Source organism: Vidua chalybeata, chromosome 8, assembly GCF_026979565.1.
Source record: "Vidua chalybeata isolate OUT-0048 chromosome 8, bVidCha1 merged haplotype, whole genome shotgun sequence".
Taxonomy (NCBI): domain Eukaryota; kingdom Metazoa; phylum Chordata; class Aves; order Passeriformes; family Viduidae; genus Vidua; species Vidua chalybeata.
In genome coordinates, this window is record NC_071537.1 from 21,691,355 (window position 1) to 21,714,207 (window position 22,853).

The window sequence follows — 22,853 nt, forward strand, 5'->3', positions numbered from 1 at the left end:
CTAGGTAGAGGAATACTTCAAATAATATAGTTCCTATGAAAATGGGAGCAGCTGTAATTGGGCAATTAGACTAAATTAAAGCTGTAACAAGTGCAGTAGCTCCTTATTATTTTAAGTGCTCTTTCCTTAGAAAGAGGGAAGTGATTTTCTGAATGAGGCATCAGAGGTAACAGGTAACATGGAGAAGGTATACTGAAGTTCTAGTCATATCATATCACTGAAGAGAAGCTGCTTTTTCTTGCCTCTGGATTTTCATGTCCTGTTTTATAAGGACAGAAGCAAATGATGCAGAACAGTAAACACTATTTTTATTTGAAATGAAAAAACCCAAACAAAAAGCCCAAACCAAAGAAACAAAAAACCCCTCCCCCCTCCCCCAAATAGAAATTTAGAAATTAATTTAGCCACCTTTATTTTCTTATCCAGGAAGTGTATGTGAGAGGTTAGTCAGATTTGGTGGCATGAACATTGTGATTTCAAGATGTGCAGAATACTTAACATGGCTGTACCCTGGCAAAGCTCTGCTGCCATATTTCACAGAACAGAGCAGTTTGGAGCTGTTATGTTTCCTAACAGGGTGTTTGTAGCATGTTGTAAACAGTTACTGTTGTAACTGAATCCTAGCCTGTGGTCCTTAAAACATGAAGTGCTACCCAGTTGCCAGAAACCTGAATGCAGTTTGCCTTTGTCTTCAGTAACATTCATGTAGGCAACCAGGGGGAAATGCCAGAGTACTTGGGAGCTAGGCCAGGAGGAGGATAGGTGTGCAGCTGGTCATCTGTCTCAACACTTTGGAGAACATGGGTAATTACTGTGTGCCATACACCTTCCTGATGAAATGCCTTTTGGAAAATCAAAGTTGTTTGTCTCATTCCACAGCAGACAATTTCTGTGGCCAAATGGGGCTTAGTAACTGCTCCAGCCTTGTTGCAGTCTCTCTCATGGACTGTTTAGCTTTTTGATGTTTGTGCACCCACAGAGTTTTTGTATACATAAAATAAGGCATGAAATGTGGACTTGGTGTTTATGGTGCAATCAACTCGGCTTTAAAAAGGGCAAATGGCACAGTGGACCAAATGTTGTACATCCCATAACAATTCTAGTAAATGAGGCTGACTGCTCTTACCCAGTTCTCTGCCTTTTCCATGGTATTTGAATTGGCACATCCTTGGAGGAAGCAGTGGATCTTCTGGTGCTGAAAAAAATTTGAAGACCCAAAAGTTTACTATGCTTTAAAGCTTGGCTCTGTTATGTTGGATCAGACCTATTTCCTGTCTCAAAGCACAAAAGTGACAACAGGTGTGTTCTTAATAAACTGATGAAGTAAAGACAGTGAAAAAAGAGGAGCAATCTAGATGCTTTGAAAGAAGTTATACCTTCTGAGACCATGAATGTAAAGTGATCATAGAATGGTTTGAGCTGGAAGGGACCTTAAAGATCATCTAGTTCCAGCCCCTAGCTATGGATAGAGAATCTTCCACCAGAGCAGGGAATCTTTCACTAGAAAGTGGTTTCTCCTTCACGGAATTGAAGGAGAAAGCTATAAGGTGTGCAGGCATTGAAGGACTTGTCACCACACTGAGTCTGATGCAGTGTGAGAATTCAGGAGTACCTGGAGATTCCCTGGAGCCTTTGAAGCTTTGGCCTCATATGGACAATGCCAAGAGCTTTTTTGGGCATTAATACTTGACTATACACATATTGGGTCCACCCGAGTCTCTGGCAAAGAATACTGCTTGCTGGTGTTGCAGGCTGATGCCATGTATTGTTCTGTTTTTTCAATAAAGTACATCAAACTCTGGCTAAGCTGCTCTTTTCCAGTGTTTGGTACTGTAGTACTACAGCAAGTTATCCTTTGCTTCAGTTTTCCTTGGTGGAACACATTTTTAGAGCCTTGAACACAGGAGGTAGCAAAATGATCCTTCCAGAATCCATTTCTAAGGGACAGTGGTCTCTGAGTGAAATATTGTGAAGTATCCCCAGTACAAACCAAAACCTGAGCCATACAAATGGTAATTGTACGAAGACAGAAGTGAAAAATCCTGCTTCCTCTCACTACTTTCTACCATTATAAAGGAATTTGTTAAGTCAGTGCACAGCATTAGCATTGTTCAGTTCCTCCTAGATGTTTGTAAACACAAAATGTTAACTTTCATCATTAGTTGAAAGTTGCTTATGATTGTGTTCAACAAAACTGTTGGTGGTTGGGGTTGTTTTGCCCTCCCTCATCTCCAGATCACCTCCCTTCCATTTGAGACTGTGAAAGCCATGGAGCTTGTTTCCCTTTTGTCTATGCTAGTGTAACACAGTGTCTGGTGGGTGAAAAAATCTTGGACCTGATGCAGAGTGATCAGGAATTAATTGTTTACAAGATACTGTCTCAGGTAAAGAAAGGGTTATTGGTGTTTTCAAGCTTGCACTATGCAAACAGATACTGAAGCAGTGAATAGTGTTTGATTATCAGGTCAAACTCAGTCAGAGGAGGGCCTGAAAATGAGGACTGGGGACTGGACTTTGTTATGGGAAATGCAAGAAAATTTGTGTGCAGGGCAGCAAAAAGGATACCCTTGACTTTGGCTCTGAGATGAGCTGAAAAACTCTGCAACTGTGACAAGTAAGTTGAGTTGGGAAATTAGTATGGGGCTTTTAAATATTATTGGCAGGTGTACTTCTGGCACCATTCAAGAACTCATTAATTTTGTGTCTTTGCTTCACCTACTGTTTCTCTGAAGAAGTGCTCTGTAAATCTGAATTTAAGGGGTTCAGCTTAATATCTTTAGCCACCTCTATCTGACCAGACTTTTGTCATCGGTACAGAGAAACAGGTGGTTTTGGATGCACAACACATATGTAAGGTAGGTAGCCAAAAATCTCTGAAGATGAATTGTGTTCTGTAAATGCCTGTTGCTCTCTGACTTTGTATTACTAGATCAAGTGTAGGTGTCAGAGTTTTAATTATCTCATATTGCATGGAGTGAATGACTGAAGCATTTGTGAATTTTGGAAGCTTGAACAAAGGATAGATATTAGTTCCTGAAATATTGTTATGAGAAACTGAATCTCACTAACTGGAAAGTTTTTTGAGTTGTTCTGCCTCTTTGTTGAGATGGCAGTAGAGAAACTAGTGGCAGAAGATATGGAAAGCTATGAATCTTCAGCTGTTAAGGGAGAAAGGCTTGTCTTTCTCTTTGATTGGTGTAACACATCATCTAGTTTCTCCTTGACTTGCATGTAACTGTGACACATTATCACCTCGCATCTTCTCTGGGCTGGAAATGGAATATAGTGAGAATATTGTTAATTCACTTCAGGAGTACTTGGGAAATTTTATGGATATTTATGTGTAATTGAGAGAACACAGTAACAGTATAGTAACTGAGAAACCTTGTTCTTCATTGAGACAATTGGTTCTTAGTCTTTGCCTTTGTCCCCTGGCATTTCCAGCTGGAGGTGTTGGTGGTGCTTTTGTAGATGGAAGTGTGTTCTTAAAGAGGTGTTTCCATCTGATCTTTATGACTGTATTGCAGGCTTGCTAAGGTGAAATTCCATTATTTCCTGGCACTACCAGGATAACAGAAGAACTTTTTGGTTTTTTTTAAAGTAGTTGTGACTAAGTGGTGCATGTTGTTAAAGTTCTTATTATTCTGATTGGATAGAATGTGTTAAAACACTGGTCATTCAAATTAACCTCTTTGAATATACCACTTATAGCCTGAATTCAAAAATAGGAATTTGGTTCCAGTAAATTCCCTTTAACAGGGAAGGAGAGGTTCTCTGAGAAGGTTATGGTTTACTGTATTAAGAAGCAAGAAGTTTACTGTATTAAGAACCCAAGCAAGAAATGTGCTTGGGTTAACTGTTTTAATAAGCTTATTAATAGCCAATACAATTTACCTATATTTTATTAACTAAATATGCTGCTAAGAATGGCTCTGTAAATAAGCCCTACTTTTAATAACTTCAGTGTCCCAGTGGCTTTAAACGCAGTTTCTAATTTGAAAATACAATGGCTAATTAAATGAGTAACTTTTAAGAAGCTTATCATCCATGGATTTATCCAATCAGCTTGTTTAGAATTATATGTAATACAGGAGTTCTTCCTAACAGGCAGATGTAAAAATCTTTGCCTTTTTAAAGCTCAAACTGAGTATTTTTGGCTTGTCAGTTTTTTGGTGCAGTTCCTAGAAGGTGGTAAGCATACTAAGGAGCAGCAAGCCTCCTTTCCCCTTCAGAATGGTAACTGTGAAGTCTCTCCTCTGTACATCTGCTCACATCTCTGCTGTCTCTGTTTTGCATGGAATCTGTCTAGCTGGTGCAGTTAACTCCCTCTTTTGACTGTTTTATAGTGTGGTAAGATTGGGCAAATATGTATTGTTGTGTTAAGCAGCAAGATTGCTTTTTTGGTCATATTTTTACTTAGAGGAATATCTTCTAAGGGTAGAATTGTTACATACAGATTTCTATCTGGCCTCTTTGCACCTGATTTCTCCCCAGCACTGATTTAACTGGAGTTACCAAGTGAAACTCCTTTCCTCCTGCCTTCTCCTTCTGTATTTATAGTCACAGTAATTTTCTTCTGTGCTGCACAGCAAGGTGAAGCAACTTCTCTCCCCAGTACTTAGACAATAATTGAATTTTAAAATAAGTGCCTCCAGATATGGGATACCTCATTATATGTTTTAGTGCTTCAAAAGGCAGTGAGTAAGCAGGGCATTTGTAAGAGTAAACAGAGAGATTTCCTATGGGCTTATCTTTCTGTGGTGTCTCAGTCCTATGTGTTCAGTATTCCCTCATGATGGTCAGCATTCCACTTAATCCTGTCAGCACAAGCCCTTCTTGCTGCTATTGATAACTCTCCTTTTTTGTTTAATCTGAATGTCATCAGCTCCCTAGATTTTCGTACACAAGAGATAAATATTAAGGGGATTATTTTTTTCTTGACGAATTTCTGATGGGAAAAAACCCATGATGTAGGAATAGTGCTAAAAAGCAGAATTTTCAGAAAATCATTTAGTTTTGCTGATCTTTGTTCTTTTCTGGAGCTGCTTTTGCTGTCCTTGAGGAGGTCAGAGAAGGGAAAGGCTGCCCATTTCACATCTGCTGCACTGACAAGCAACCAAATGTACCTTTTGGCTAGTGGCTGGCATTTTGGCAGTGCAAAGCTTTCAACTCCCACCCTTTTACAATTAGATGGGATGAATAGCAGAGCTGTGCTATATTGGCAGTTGGCATACATGGCTAAATACATGGGCTGCATATGAGTCTATTCATCTGAAGTTATCCTTTCAGATCACTGCTTCGTTTTCTAGCATAATCTTCTTGGAAAAGAGCTTGGCACATGTGTCCCCTCTTCGCTTGGCACATGGTGGTTTTTTTTTTTTTTTTTTTTTTTTTTTTTTTTTTTTTTTTTTTTTTTCCCCCTCTAGTAATTTCCTGGTGTGCAGTAGTTATCCTAAGCAGCAGTACTGGTATCTGAAAATGAATGGACATATTGCAATCTGGAGAAATGTCATGTCCTTCTGCTGTGGATTCTGAGTGATACAAGCTGTGGAGGGGTATGTGTAGTGGGCATGCTATAAATTAAACATTCTCTTTGCTTTAGGCAGGGATAAAAGAAGAGTACTCCCACACTTTCTCATTCTTTCCCATCCTTTTTAGTCATCTGAGAATGGAATAAACCAGTCATAAAAAGCAGGGCCAGGTCAGGGTAGATAAGTACCTTCCCCTATTGTAAAATTCAGAGCATCATTTAAATCCCTGCCTCCCCTAACACACCTCTAGAGAATCACCCAATCACTTGTAATTACTTGCTTAAAAGAGCATGGGAACAGCTGAATTTCCCTACATTAAGGTAGCTCTTTGTTATATTTCTGCCCTTTTCTGCATCAAAAAAAAGTCTCAAACTCCAGTTCATGGTTTTAGTCTTTATGATGTGTTGGTTGTGGGCACCTAAGCTCTCTAAAAAACAGAAAGGGGAGTAGAGACAGTCAGTTAAAAGTCCTGTTCATATGATAGCTTTTCTGTCCTTTTATCTTCTCCTCTGTATTTGGTTCATCCCCCTCATTTCACCTTGTTTAAAATTATGACTGCTTTTGGGGGCAGGAGCTGTTTCTTTACTGTAGGTGGGCTGCATTTGGCATCATGGAGCCCTCCTTTGGCTGGAGCCATTACTTGCCACAGTAGTACAAACACGGATATGCTTGGAGGGCAGGGGAAATGCATCCTGCAAGGCAGAGAGGGCTGTGAATTTATGTAATTTCAGCAGCATCTTGGAATATAGGAGCACATCCTTGATGCTAATGGAATAGCCAAAAGGCTTATAGCTTCCCTTGGTTCTTTCTTTGTCTCCCCACTTGCATCATCCATGAGGGGAAGTTATGCTCCAACAGGAGGAAAATGACAAAACAAAAAAACATCCCACCAAAACACTGCTTACAGCCTGCGTCTTGAGATCTTGTGTAGAGCTTTCTGCTGAAGGCTTAGTAAAAGTGAACTCAGGAGAAGGAAAATTGCTGCTGGATTGTCTGGTCTGAATGTGTGCTGTGGGTCTGGTGTTCAGTCTTCCCCTCTACTGCACCATTCTGCGTAAATAATGAAGCCATTTCAGAGCCTGGGAGCAGCTTAGGAGCATTAGCATGAAAGTTTTTTGACAGTTTCAAGACTTGCCCATTGAATTTTATGCTTAAAGGCTTCTTTTGGGCTGCTGGAGTTCTTGCACGTGAATGGTCTCTTATTCCCTAGTCTGGTGCTGATCAGTGTCACAGGAGACACAAATCCCAGTTTTCCCTTTGTGACCTTAGTCATGTAGTCACTCTATTAATGGATTGTAGAAACAGAAATAATAGCTCTCTTGCATGTCTCCTGTATTGGGACTTTACCCTGATCCAGGGTCTTAATGTGTATAGGTATTAGATCTGAAATGGTGTTGATCAAGGTCTTCTGTAATAAAAATAACAGCAGAGACTACAGAGTTTCAGTGGGCTTTTCTCTCCCTCATTTCTATTTCTACCAATGGCTAAATCAACTGTGGCAGCTGTTGCTTTGGCTGCAGGCTTTTCCACTTTGTACTGAAGACTGACACATGTGGTGAGGGTTGCTTATCTGTTGAGGGATGGGTGGGTGATAGGACAGGGCAATTTCTCAGTAAATGGTGATGTGTATGTAGGACTGACAGCTTTGATGTGTTTCCCTGTGGGGTAGAGTCCTGCCATGGAGGATGAAAGCCTGATATCTTCGGCATTTGGCTAAAAGCAAAGCAGCTCAAGGGTATGCAAAAGAACAAGAGGAAAGAGCAGAGGCATTCTCCGTGGACTTTTTTCTTGTTCCTAGAGCAGCTGGAATGTGAATGCTGTATGTAAATGTAATAGCCTGTGTATTTCATACTGAGGCCTGTAAAAATGTGCCCTTGTGTTGTGGTTTAAGCCCAGCCAGCAAGTACCATGCAGCTGCTCGCTCACTTCCCTGCCTGTGGGATCAGGAAGTAGTGGGAACATGTTTGGAGTGATGGTGTTTGTCTTCCCAAGTAACTGTTACATGTCATGGGGCCCTGCCCTCCTGGAGATGGCTGAACACATGCCTGCCCATGTGAAGCAGTGAATTCATTCCTTGCTTTGCTTGTATGTGTGGCTTTTGCTTTGCCTGTTAAACTGTCTTCATCTCAATTTACAAGTTTTTTTTAGCTTTTACTCTTTTGATTCTCTTCTTGATCATGCTGGTGGGAGGGTGAATGAATAGCTGTGTGGAGCTGGGTTGCTGCCTGGGTTTAAACCATGCCACCTTGGTCCAGAGCAAGGATCCAGTCTGACAGAGTATTCGTGATTCCTATTGACAGCATGGAACTGTCTGCCATAGCAATCTAGAGCCTCCCGTACAGTCCCTCTGAAAGCTGCACTCAGGTTGTGATTGGCAAGATCTTGAGGATGCTCAGGTGAGCACTTGAATGCAGAACCCTTGGATGTTGCAGAAGATAGGATGATGATTTATTAGGTGACTTGTTCTTTTTATTTTAACTGGTGGGGCTCCTTCCAGGTGAGTTTCGAAGGCAAAGGCTTAAGTGGCCATTAACAAGTGGTATTGCTTCCTATCACTCTATGTAACCAGGATTATCTCCAGTACTTGGCTCTTTTCCAGCTATAGCCTGTTTCCTGAGTTCACCTACCTTTGCGGTTTCCTTTGTCCTATCTACAGTGCAGAGTCACAGTTTTGCTGTTAAATCTCTTCAGTGTTTTGCTCTGGAGGAGACTGCATTCCAGTGGTGATGCTGTAAGGAAAAAGGTTATTCTTGTGCTTGATTTACCTGTCAGTTGAAAGCTGTGAAGGGCTTTGTTTGTCTGTAGTATGTCATGACACTCCATGATAGGCATGCTGTCTTCCTTGACAGAGGTGCTAAGTTTGCAGTATGAATTATTTTTATTGCCTGTCCACACAGCTGAGCTAGGCAGGTAGAGTATAGTGACACTGTTTTTGTGAGTGTGGGGTGGGGTTTTTGTGGTTATTTTTTAAATACTGGCAACTTCCTCTATCTGAAGCATCAGTTATGGTTTCTGATTGTGTTTGGATCAACTTACTGCCCTCCCATGTTTACTCTGGGACTATATACTAGTCTCTGATACCTGTGGCTGAAACACTGCTGCTTCCTTGATGTTGCTTTTCTATGTCCCTTCCAAGTAGGTGAAAGGTCATTTTTTTTTCTATCATATCTTAGTTCTCTGCTTTTCATCAGCTTATGATGATACCCTGCCAAAAATCTGGTGGTACTTAAGCAGTAAGCCATTTCCTAGTGTTTTGGTAAGAGGAAATGTTGATGGAATTAAGAGTCAGGATTATTTTTGGAGATTGAAACAGTTTATACAAAGTAGTGCTGCTTCAGCCTGGTCTCTGGTGTGCATTTTTCCTTTCTTTTTTACAATTTCATGATTTTATTTCCGCAAGTGTCAGGCAAGGTGCAACCTAAAATGTGTAGGAAAAGTGGATTCCACTTTGCATTGAATATCAGCAAAAGGTAGTAAAGCGAGAGTTCCATTTTTCTTCTGTAGAAAAGATTAAAAATTAAGCTGACAGATAGTTTTATATAATAGTGATGTGGCAAGATGTGCCTTTTCTCAGTACAGCTGAAGGTTGTGGGTTTCAGCAGGTGAAAGAGCTGTTAACCACAACACAAGAGCTTATTCTGAACCATCCAGTCTTTTAAGGTGGTCCTACTTCCTCAACTTCCAGGAACATTTTTGTCCATGGTCAGTATAATCGGTGCTTACAGGAGAATCTGTATGCTGGGTGTCAACAAGAGTTATACTGGGGACTTTGGTCAGTGCTGAGTGCTCTGGTAATATATCAGCCAGGTATGTGCACTCCCAAATGACTGGGGGAGCAGAGCTAGAATTAGTCACTGCAGACCAAACTGCCATGCATTTGATATTGATCTACCTGCACCTGCAGAACCAATAGCTCAAGCCTTTGCTGACAAAGCATTTCAGGGCAGGGAGTGGGAAGATGGATGCAACACAGAGGCTGTGGCTGATTTATAAGTGCTGATTTATTGAGTTACATGCATAGTAGGAATTCATAAGGTGCAAAACACAATGTGTACATTACTGGGAGAGGTGCTAGCCTGAAGATGGGGGGGAGGGGGAAAATGTCTCCAGTATGTAGCATTTTAAACACTTGTATGTGTAAATCAGTATGTTACCTGTCAGCCAAATGTTACTGATCTCAGTGTCAGGGGTGAGACTACAGGTCATTTGGCTTTAAACTTAAAAAGTAGGCATCTGAGTTATTTTGCATCATTCCTTGTGAAGGGGTGACAAATTGCAAAGAGTGACCAACTGAAGCAAATACTAACAAATATGTAGAAGCTTAAATGAATTAAGTGGCATACTGTCATCCTGTGGACCCTACAGGTGATGTAGAGAGATGTGGATGCAGATAAAGATCTGAAGTATTCTACTACAATATTTAGCCACGCAAAGTAATAAGTGCCATTAAAGAGGTCATGGGGAATTTATGTCAAATATAGGAACTTCTAGTTGTTCTTTCTTGTTCCTTGGTTTACATATAAAATACTTCACCCTGTCAAAAAAAGCAAGGGTTTGTATTGGTATGAGTTCTCTTCAGGTTTTGATTCTGTATCAGCCATTCTTATAAGCCATAACAGAGATCTCACTTATGGTGTCATGGAAACATAAGGCATTACTAACCTTTTGATTCCAGGATCTCTAATCTTTCTAGAGCTGGGATAGCTAATTTTACCTGTTAAATTACATATTAAATGTAAAACCAAGAAAGGGAAAAAGAATTCTGAAAGTGGAACAAGCTACTACAGTACCTCTTTCTCCCTGCAAAGCACTGGAATGATGGTACTCCTTTTCTGTTGTCCTCATGGATATTTGAAGGATTTAAACTTAGTAAAATTTGCTGTGCAAGGCAATTGCTGTCAGGGACTGTTGTTATCCTAATGTGAAGTAAAGGTGTCCAGGGTTCAAAAATGACTTAGCAGCAGACCAGGTGATCTCCTGAAGCTTCCTTGGTCTTTGTTCAAAATGCAGTTATAACCCTTCTCTTTCAGGAAACCAACAGGGAAATGCTTGTTGCAGTGTGTGACAGGATTTATAAACTGTAACACAGAATCAGTGTTCTAAAATCTCAGTCTTCATGTCTGCTTAAATTTTTCCACAGATTTATGTTACATACATAACTTGAGCTAGGCCTTTTTATTTCTTACAGACCTTGGGTAAAAGGTGAATGATCTAGTAAGAAGAAAGTGATTGTTCTTTAAATAAAAAAGCAACAGTGAGGCAAATCTGAGCTGTAGAAAGCACACATAATCCTTGCCAGAAATATTGCAGTCTCTAATTGGGAAGCAGCTAGTCTGCAGCCAAGCTGGCTCTGGAGTAAAGATGAAAGTGTTTGATCTCAGCTGTGTTACCACCTGTATCATGCCAGGGGAGTTAAATGCACTGAAAGAGCTCCACTTACCATTTATTTTATTTCTCCAAATGAAGAATGTGTTGATAAATGGCTGATGAAATGAGGTAGCAGTGGGTAAATAGGCACCTTACCACAGTCCCTTTTTTTTTCTGTTGGAGCAATAGCCCTGGCACCATTAAGAAATGCTTCTTTCCAGTAATGGCAATGCTATGAAAGTGAGTGGTGGGCCAGTTCCTGCCATTTGAGATAATGGGATGAAAATCTGAGATACAGTAAAATTATTTAGAACCAGGAGAAAAATACATTGCTTTAAGAGCTCCAGTACTTGCTATTATGTTCCTTCTCTCCCTTGTGCCAATGTTCATATCTGAGAGCCCTCTTTAGATAAAAGGGCTTAGAATGGGAAATATGGTTGTGTTGCACTGGCACAGCAAAGCAGGAAAAGCTCTGTGCAAAGAGGTCACTGTGAAAATAGGATATGTAGTGCTTCCAGCCTTCCCAGAGTACCTTGAAAAAGAATCAAAATGCCAATAGAGGCACAAGAGCAGGCTGCTCAAAGAGTCTAGGGAATAAGTCATATGAGGAGAGGGGCTGAGGGAGCTGAGCTTGTTTAGCCTGGAGAAGGCTCAGTGATGATCTTATTGTTCTCTACAACTACCTGAAAAGAGGCTGCAGCAAGATGGGGTTGGCCTCTTCTCCCAGGCAGCAAATGACAGGATATGAGGACATAGCGTCAGGCTGTGCCAGGGGAGCTTCTGGTTAGATAGAGGGAAGAATTTTTTTCACTGAAAGGGTGGCTAAGCATTGGAGTGGACTTCCCAGGATGTCACCATCCCTGGAAGTGTTCAGCAAATGACTGAATGTGACATTTATTCCTATGGTTTAGTTGGTGTGGTGATGTTTGGTCAAAGGTTGGACTCGATCTTGGAGATCTTGTCCAACCTTGATGATTCTTTGATTTTTGCCTGCTGTCACTGAACATGGAGACAGCATCCCAGTGTGTCCTGGCTATCCATCCTGCCAATTATCTGTTGCTTAGGGTCTTGGGAATGCCCAGGCAGCAGCACCTTCATTCAAAGAGGGACAATTTGAAGCCTTCTTTAATGGAGCGACTGCTCTATTGACACTTGCTGCTCTTGAATTGATTCCCTGAGGTCTTTGACTGCAAATATGGTATAGAGTAACCTGAACTGTGACACAGGGATGAAAAGAAAACTGAGGAGACAGAAATCCAGCTGACCTAGCATGTGGAAGTTAAGAGCTCCAAGTAATGAATGAGTGCATTGAATTAAATTGAGTTAATCACATTGGCTTGTTCAATGGGATATTAAAATCTATAAAAATCAATAACCTTTGAACTGTTGCATATCAGCTTACATAATGTATGATGACTGACCAGTTTGTTTAATCTGTTATTGTCTAAGGTGTTTGGTATCAAGATAAAAGGAAATAAACAGAATGTTAAATGAGAGGAATAATATATCCCAGTCCTTAACTCTAGAATGAGACATGCCTGATAAAAACTCAGTTGTGTCCTGGCTATGTCAGGTGGCTCAACAGGTTCTCCATTTGAGATAGCATTTACAGATGTTTAAAGTGTCTTCTCTGGGTGATTTGGGAGTAGTGGGAAAGCTCTGGCAACAGGCTGGTTAAAAACATCATGGCCAAGTGGTACCATGCTAGAAAATGGCCTTCTCTATTCAATGTAGCTCTCCATTAAAAATGCAGTTGTGAAATACTATAGAATTCAGTGTAAAACTCACTTTAGAAAGAGGGGAGAATGAGGCCGAAAGAAGTGTAAAATTACTCTGAAAAGCAGGAAGAATGTAATACTAACTAAGACATTTTCTGTAGCTTATGTCTTGAATTACTATCAATTCCACTAGCATCTGGATTCAGTGGGGACAACTTTGTCATTTCAGGCATCTTAGATTGTTATTTCTGAAGTAACCTGCAAGTATTAAGGAACCAGCTCCTTGGAATTTAATTCTTTTGCACCTTTTTGAAATGCCAGACTAGGTCTTTAGGTGGCTCGTGCCCTTTCCTCGCTGGCATTTTTAAGATATTTGAATTTTTTTTTGTGATATAGACACAGAGAAATTATATACAAAAGTTAATAATTACTATTATTTTTTTCTGAATAATTCTGAAGTGGCTATGTTTAATTTTTACAATTTTTTTTAGTTCAGACTGAACTGGTTTGAGTCATGTGGTGAATGATGCCTTGGCTAGTACGGGCAACTTGCTGTGCACAATAGTGCTTTGTTTTATACATCTATCAAAAAAATAACTGGGGTGCTGGAAATGACACATGGATTTCTCTCTGGCAATAAAGTACCTGACTGGCTGTGTTATATTATAGTGATGGTTGCAGTATAACAACCTTGATGGATAAAACAGTAGCTAACCTTTGGGCTGGGACATCTAGGTCAGCAGTTTAAAATGGGAGGCCATCCATATCAGCTTACATTTCCATCCTTGTCATCTAACACTCAGCTATTGTTGTTCCATGTGCCTGAATGTCTACTTGCTGCAGAAGTTCCTAGTTGCCTATTTAATGTACAAATGACATGGTATTTTCTCTGATTTGCCACAATTACTTTGTACTTTTACTTGCGCTCGTCTTCTCCTCTGTGAGTCCATATTTAACATTAACTGCAGTGCAGATCAAATTCATCTCTGTGAAGATGAGCATTTGAACTTGATGGTGAGTGAATGATTGACAAGGTGCAAGTATTTTTGTGTCAAGGCTGTGACATGTCATTTGTTGAAAAAGCTATTCAGCCGAATGCTGTACTCATCTGAAAGCTGGGAGTGAAGAATGTGCCAGATTCTCAAAAGGATGCTGCTTGATGTCTAGTGACACTATTAGTGACATTTTGATGTTAATGAATAAGGGAGCACTTTCTACTCTGGAAATTATGCTTTTTTTAAGGTGAGAAGAGGATGTTTTATGAACTCTGTGCTACATTGTCGCAATCCATGTAGCCGTCCCGTTTTGCAGTGGATAATGAAGTTACAGTATATGGATTGCTGTGGTCTGTACCATTTGCTGATCACATGGTTAAAACTGTATGACAGACAGCTGAAACAGTTTAAATGTCTCTCTGCTAGTTCTTTGCTGCATAAGCACTTGCTGAGGGTACCACAGGGATGTTAGAAGTTTGTTAATGGGAAAAGGGAAAGTGTTGGGAAGGTTGTGCCTCTATTAAATTGTGTTCCACAATGTGCAGGAAATCTGAAGAATTGCAGAGATAGCTTGACCCAAGTTAATGCTGTATTCCCTAGTGTGAAAACCTAAAATGATGCCAATATTGGGTGTAACTACTCAGCTCTCAGAAGCACTGCTATGAATTAGTCTCTTTTTGTCTATTTTCTGAAAATATAGGCTTCAAATGAGCAAGTTTTAAGAGCTATGTCAGATGAATTTATTAATCTAAAACTACAGCCTTCCTGATGGATGGATCATCTCTTGGATTTTATATCTGAATGAATCAGCTAGATCAATTGACTCTTCACTAGTGTTGTTTTAGTGGGAGATGAAAAATACTTCGTACTATAGGATTTTGTAGGCTTTTTTCCTCCAAGCCTAATATGGTCTTAAGTATTTAAAAAATGGGTCCTTTGCCTAGGTGTGCTACATCTCTTCTTCAGACTTGTTTCCAAAATTGTATAGGAATGACCAGAGAAATCATAAACAAAATTGGTTTAAGAATATATAAAAATTATGATGTCTTTTAACTTACTCTACCAGGAATAGTGTTGTTTCTTCACATGACAGTAAAAAGATTTTTTTTTTCCCTAATGCCCAACAGATTTTCTGAAGAATGGATGAAGTTTGTTTGGGTGGAGGAGAGGAGGAAAGGTCCTCTAGAGACCAATCTTTACCAGGAGTTGAAATCTGCTGCCTTGTGGTTCTGGCTGTGGATTAAATCTCACCCATTTCTTACAGATACTGATGAATTGTTTCATCTCTCCCTCTTTGATATTCTGGAGCCACAAGTGGTCTGATTAACAATAATACCACTGCTTGAAAGATCAGAGCACAGAGCGTGTACAGCCATGGCTATTGTTCCATTTGATGAATGCACTGTGTGCTGGTTGCTTTGCTTTGAGTTTTTTGGGGAACAAAATTCATTAAAATCTCTTCACTGCTCTTTTCTCAAGACAAGGCTGGGGAGGGAGATAGAGGAACATCCTGCCACTATACTGTCCCTATTAAATTGCTGCTGCAGATGCTGTCTTGGCTGCTGGTACAGTGTCAGAAATGGCAGCCTTCTGCAAAAGTGGTTTAAAAATAGACCTATTTGAGTATGCTTGTTCCCTTAAAGGGACGTTGTCAGTTTGATTTAGTCCCAACATTTTAGCGTGGTTGCTGTTAGCTATGCCATCTCTTCTGAGTTGCCATCCAATTTGGCCAGGTCTGCAATGGGTTTGGTATTGTTTTACATTGAATCGAAGATGCTTTGAACATAGCATAATAAAGTTTTACTAAATCTAGTAAATTTATGATACTTTCCTCTTTTTCTCTTGTGTCTGTTGCCATGAAAGTGAGGCACAGCTAGCATTCCATTGCCAGTGTTGTCACCCTTGCAATTGAAGGCCTTGTGCAGTCAGGTTACAGTTATCCATGTCCTTTCAAAATATATCCCTCTTTGGTTTTTTGCCATAGTGTATCACTGCCATCAGCATTCTGCTTTTTTTCTCCGCTATAGAAATGCTATTCCTTCCTTTTGCCTCTTTCACCAAAATTAATTTGGACAATGCAATGGAATAGGATTGGAAATGCACAACCCCCATCTGCAATCCATCTTAAAAGCCCAAGGTTGCTTTTAAGGGTGAGATTGGTTCTTTGAAATGATGGAAGTTTCTTGAGTTGGTGACTGCCCCTCTTCAGGACAATGTAACATCATGCTGCTTGTGTCAGGAGGCAAATAAGAAGCTTGACCTATAGCACATCCACCAATAAGACTTTTGTTGTCTACTGTTTCTGTCAGAGACAAATGTTCAGTGTTAACACAGGTTATGGTACAGCCCTGGAGAGCAGAGCAGCTACAGGCACATGCCTGCAGTGACTGGTAAGGAGATCCAGGTTTCCATCCTGAAGGGTCTCTTTTATTTTCTTGCTGCCTGTAATATTTGTTCCCCTCTGTGCAGTGGGATGGCACTTGACAGCACTGAGCAAAGGCTGTGAAAGCTGACTGAAGCAGGCTTAGAGGGGACTGTTGAAATGTGCTTTCAAGCAATTACATCTGGCTTTGCAGTGGTACCGTTGATTTAATATCTTTCTCCTCCACTGTCCATTCCATGTTAACTGCTTCTTTCTTCTCTGCTGCCTTATTGCCCTTCTGCAATGTTTCTTACTCTTTGACGTGTCCCCATCTCATACATCAACTATCACTTCCATCTAGGCCCTCGAGCCCCTTCTTAACCTGGTTTCCACTTGTCTAATCTTTTTTTCATTAAGAGTTAGATTTTGCTGACATCTTTAAGCTTCTGTATCTCCTGACTTTGAGAGGTCAGCATTGATTTCAATTAGAGCCCATGCCTAGAAGGCTTCAGCAAACAGCATCTTCTCTTATGGTAATGAGTTGTTGTTACCAGTCTCCCAGATGTGCTCACTTGTGCACAGTTCAACACTTGCACTGATTTGTGGTCTCTAATCAAACCATGCAAAGCAGGGCAGCATTTCAGGGGTCCTCTCCCCGCTTCTGTTGGATGGACAGGTCAGGAGGCAGCTGTGGAAGGCTTTCTTCTCAAAGGAGTCTTGAAGTGCTGTTGTGTTCATTTGAGGCCTTCAAAGTGTGCTAGATTGAGGCACCTGCCATCTGGCATTTTAACTTGTCCTTTCTTGGTGTTTGCTCCCGGCTTAGTAGTGCTTCAGTGATACACATGATACACATGCTGTGACAGGTACATAGTTCTGGAGCTGATTTACCCTATGCAACCGTAAGCAGTTTTTAAAATGATGGCATATCTGTCTCTCTATGATACTGATGATGATGTTTGTTCTTGGATTTGTGCTGAGATTCCAGAAGCCTGGAAGAAACTTCATGTTGTTCCAGTGCATAAAAAGGGAAAACAAGACAAATCTGGTAATTATAGCCCTGTCAACTTGATGTTTATCCTGGGCACAATAATGAAATGGCTGATTAAAGGATTTGAGTAGCAAAGAGTTAAAAAGAGTAATATAATTAATGTCAGTCAAGTTGGGTTTATGGAAAAGTGATCCTGTCAAACTAACTTGATATCTCTTTTGATAAATTTAGTTGATTAAAGGAAATTCTCTCGACATCTCTAAAGCAGTTGACTTGCTACCACAGGACATTTTGGAGAAAAGTGACAGAGAGCTAGCATGGCACACACTAATGATATTACCAACTGGCCAGCTGTGACAGGTCTCTAAACATGATGATTAACAAGGAATTATTGCTGAACATGTGTTTCTAGTAGGGTTCTGCAGCATTTGGTTCCCAGATCTGTTTAATGCTTTTTAATTACATGAATGTGGAATAACGCCCAAGATCATTAGTGATTAAAGTCTGCAGTTATGCTCCCCCAAGTCTTCTGCCAACAAGGAAGATGCTATTCTGTAATACCAGGTTTCCAAGCCTGTAGTACCATATAGGAAAATGTAAGCAAGCAAATGTGGAACCTCCTAGTAGGGCTAAAAGTTAAATTTGGCATCTAGGAACTAAAGAGGTAGTGGTTCCAGAGTGGGAGACCCTATTGGGGAGGGGTAGACTCTTAGAGGGACTTGAGGCATCTGCTGAATAACCAGTTCTTAAGTTAGCACAAGGATGAATAAGGTCTTTGGGTGTGAAAATGAGGGATTTTTAAATGAGAGACTAGAGGTAATTCCTTTGTCACTGGTGCAATTGCTTTTGTAATAGTGTGCCTGGCTCTCATTTCAACAGTGCTAGAAGGGTGCTGATAAATTAGAGGAGCATCAGAGGCAATGTCAGAATGATTAAAAGGTCTGAAAAAATGTCCTTTAGTGACATGCTCTGAGAGCACAATCTGCTTTAGCCTATTTTGCAGAAGTTTAAAGGTGGCTTGACCAGTCTATAAGTACCTATATGAGGACCAGAAATGTTCTGTCTAGCTGACAAGTGTGCTGTGATTGCTGCTGGCTGGAAGTTGCAGCTGGACAAGTTTAAATGAGAAGAAAGAGCTGTGTTTGAAAAGAATGGGGCTAATTAACCACTGGAGTGTTTCGCTAAAGGTTGTCATGGATTTTTCGCTGTTGGCAATTTCAGTCTTCCTTGACAGCATGCTCTAGTCAAACCATGGGCTTCATTTAGGGACTGGTATGATCTGTGTTTTACAGGAGGTCAGAAAGGGTGATTGGTTTGGTGTCTTCTAGCTGCAGGATCTGAGAATCCATTATCGTAGGTCTTGGTGGTGCTGGGTGGTTTGCTCCAGCAAACAGGAGAAAGAGCTCTCTTGTTTTAACTTGCGTGAAATGGATGCAATTTAAGAAAATTAGACATTAGTTCACATAATGAATAACCTTGATTTTATCACTTTGAAGTTCTATTTTTCTGCAATTTGACAAGTTTAAATGGCATTCAGGTAGCTTTTCATGTAAGGTGTCACTCTGTTTCCTTACTAATGCCTGAGCAAGTACCTTACCCATTGTCAGATTGTTAATTCTGTGTTATTAAGTACTCAGGTGCTTCTTCATTGAAAGGACTGTCAGTTGTCAATGTGGATCATTTAGATTAAGAACCCAGCCTGTCAGATGCTCCTCTGCTTTTACAGACTAGCATCCAACAGCATAAGCGTTGTCTTTCTGGAATTTAGGCTTTTTTTTAATATTCCCCCAGCAAAAAAACAAAAAAAAAAACAAAAAAAAAACCAAAAAAAAACCCCAAAAAAACCCACCTACAATTGATCACTAGAAAGGAATCCACCACATTCTACTTGTGTGCAACACCTACAGATGTGTGCATAAAAGTCCTTCCTGCTTTGTTTAGTAGTAATGCAGGGGGAGAAAACTGCTTGTTTCTGAGTTTAGATTTGGTTTTGCTCTGATTATGATATTGGCTGTCTAGTTTGGAGCTTAAAAGGCTTTAAGTGATTGCCTGACCTTTCTTGGAAGAGAAGCAATGTTATGTGACTTGGGAGACCTGACATCATCTATTGAGCCTGCCAAAGGACTCTGGTGTGACCAAAACTTTCTTTTGTGCCTGTTTCCTGTTAATAGGAGTATGAATAGCAACTTCTATATGTCTTGCCTTGATATATTTAAGGACTTCATGGCAGGAGAGGTTTTCCTGGCTTTTCCTGAGGGTCTCTATATATAGCATAGCAGAAGGACTGGAGAAACTTGTACTCTTTGCTTCCCAGCTTACAGAAAATCCTGTAACTGGTTAATGAACACATTTCGGGTCTGGGTACTTTGAGAGCTGGCTGGAGGCCAGGCTGGGTGGGAATGTTTGTTTAACATATGTACCATGTATGGGTGCCTCAGAAGAGGAGCCTGGGCCCTTGTGAAATCCCTTGCCCCTGTAGCAGTACAGGTTTGACTTTGCCTGCACTGTGGCCAGGTAATAGGATGGCTGGTGTTAGTGGGTGCTGTGTATGCACAGTAAAACACAGTTGTGTACAATACCTATCTAGCTGCCTGCATCTTCCCTGTGATGTTTTGATCAGAGGCTGTGTTTCTAGAATAACTGAATGGTGAAAAGGAAAGTATTTGTAGGGGAGGAGACTCCAAAGAATAGTTACAGAGGTGTTGGGTAGCGCTAACAGAATCCAACTGGGGCTTGTACAAGCGGAGCTGTATCTCTGCTTGGTTTTCATGAAGTCTTATCTGACACAGCCAGGTGCTAAGTTGAGCCATACCTATCTCACTAAAGTCAGTGCTGTCTTTAGATTATCTGATTCTAGCACCTTTAGTTTCTAACTTGGGCAGCTTTCACCAAGAGAAAAGTTGTAAAGCTAATCTCCAGTCTGGAGTGCCATGTAGCTCGTAGCAGCTGCAAGAAATTGAGGCCTTTTAATTTTTTTCCCTGTTGGTTTCCCCACCATCTGGGAGCACATTTCTTATGCTCTATTTGGTTTTGTCTTTTGCCATTATCAAGACTGTCTCTGTAAAGTGAGGGCCCCCTGCCTGAACATGAAATAAAGAGGTAGGTGAGAATCTACAGTCAATTGTGCACCGCAGTGTCATTCAGCTACTTGCATAATATTTAATTAAAGTGATTATATTCTGTTCTCTCTCAGACTCATTATTGGAGACTGTCTCTGACTTCATGGTTTGCTCTGTTAGTAGATCTTCAAAGCAGTTGCAGTTGGGACAGTGTCAGTGCTGTTTTCTGTGACTCACATAGAAGGCTTCCAGACTTCTCCACAGTAGTCGTCCAGCTTGACTAACTCCTGATTTTAGCCTGAATGTGTATGGTTCAATACAGAGGCCTGTATAATATAATCTCCCTGTATTTTTATTCAAAGACTTTGGTGTGGAACGATTGTAATATTGAAGTCTGTTCCTCCTCTCCTGCTAGAAGAGCAATTAATGAAAACTATCCTCTTAATGAAAAATATCAACTACCATTAGCTTTTTGAGGTGGAATATGTATAAGCATATGCTCCAACCTTTAGTCTTTGAAAAGAAGTTGTCTAATATTGAATACCAAAGATAAACTTGCCCTTGGAAGTTTGATCCATCAGTTTCTATCTGATCTGCTGAGAAAAGAGAGACAAGGAAGAATGGTTTGGATAGTTACATAATGCAGGGAGCCTTATGAGATTACAGAGAAGTTGGCAGGAAAATAATAGAAGTGGAACAAATACGTGATGATTTATTTTCTTTCTTCTGAAGTAGAAATGAAGTGATTACAAAGCCTGGGTGAAATTGTTCTCAACTTTAGAAAGTCTGGTTCTGAATGTAACGCTTATGTCTTAATCCTATCTATGATAAGCTTGTTTTCACACCAGTGACTTGACAAAGGTCCGATCTCTGTTCTGTCTGGCAGGAAATGTGAATATTATCATTAAGCAGCAGATAGCCTGGGTTGCAATCAGAATTTTGTAATATGGCTTATTATTTTTAAGCACTTTTCTGTTGGAGACTGTTGTTTGGAGTACAGTCTGATCACCAGTTAAATAAAAAGAATATTGTGCTAGCATAGAACTGTTGTTTGTTCTTATTGCTCCTCAAAAAACTAACCTTTCAGATAGAAAGCAGAGATTTGGAGAAAAATAAATACAAAGAGAATATTTTCAGTTTCTTACTCTGGCAGAATGAAATGTTTGTTTTGAGTTTGACTGAGGTAGCTTGTAGGGGTGGTTGTTTAATGGTTTAGTATTTCTGGATTTGGTCTTTGCAGTTTTAGGAAACTGTTGTCTCAGGTCTGGGCTTCTGCTGAGAAGAATTCTTAGATTTCAAGTGTGAAAAATGTTTTTGGAGTGTTGATTCTTGATTCAATTAACTCACTTAAAAATAAGCAAATTAAAAAATAAAGATTTGTTTTTCCTAGAAATTCTTTCAAGTATCACTACTGATTACCAGCAAATAGTTGATTAAAATAAACAGGCAAAGAAATATTTAAGCATTAGACTTAAAAACCCCTGGCATATACACTAAAGCGGATATCAGTTCAAAATACTACTAGGAGAATTGAACATTTATGGTTGCACAAATCTCAAAGTATGTTGTTCTCTTTGACAAAGGACCATGATTTATTTTGAAATGATTTAATGTGTGATCTAGGTTTCAAACTTGCAAATCCTTGTGATTTCTGTGGAGGTATCAAGCTATGAGTATCATATGTTGCTGTTTAAGTCTTTACTTTGTACTAAGGTGCATGAGTACCTGAAATTCGGTGCAAAGGCTGAACAGTAATATGAGAAGGAACCTACTAATTTTGGACTTAAATTTGTGGACTATATTGGAGTTTTTTTGAAGAATGGCTTAATATAGAGACTGATTTCCTTTTCTTCTTACTTTGTAAAACTCTCACTGTCTTGATTAATTTAAAGAAGGAAAATAGACAAGATGAAAACAGATTTTCTTTTTCTGTATTCTCTTGACTTTGACTTTTGTTTTCTGTAACTTGTGAATTTATTTCTTAGTTGGTGCCACAGCATAATTATGAACCTGGTATAGTCTTAATACACTTTATTGTCCCTCCAGCATTGCCTAAAAGACCTCTTCAGAAAGCATGGTTTTAATGGAAAACCTGCGAAACCTGGATAATTTTATTTTATTCCTTATGTTTTGAGTAGCCTAATTATTGCCATGTTGACATTCAGCACTGCAGCAGTGGAATGAAAGGAGGCACCAACTGTCTGAATAAATGTAATGCACAGGACAGGTCAGGTTGGAATTCTGAAAAGCTGTTATTGACTTCTTAACGCTGACTGTAGTCACGCCAAGTTGTGTCCTAGAGAGGACGATTACTTTCAGAAGTCCTACAAGGCTGGCTCCACCACTGGTGAAATTGTTCTGCTGGGAAAGTGGCTTGGATTCTGGTTGGGAATGTGTCCTGTAGTTGAGTGAATAGAGATGACCTGTATTCTGTCCTGGTCACGTCTCTGGTTTGTTGGGTAGCCTCAGATAAACCATTCCCATTTTTGTGTCCAGTTCAGCAACTGGTGAGCAGGGTTGAGGATTCTGGTTTCCTTTAAGATGCAAAGTGAAATATACAAATTTTTCTCAATGAGCATTACCAGTACAGGAGAAGATTTGTCCTGGTACTCTTGATCTTTGGTGAAAACTGCTACTGAAAATCTTAGGTGCTATTTACAGAATCACAGAATAATAAGGTTGGAAGAGACCTCTAAGATCATCAAGTCCAACCTATGCCCTAACACCTCAACTAGACTATAGCACCAAGTGCCATGTCCAGTCTTTTTTTAAACACATCCAGAGATAGTGATTCTACCACCTCCCTGGGAAGACAATTCCAGTACCTTATTAT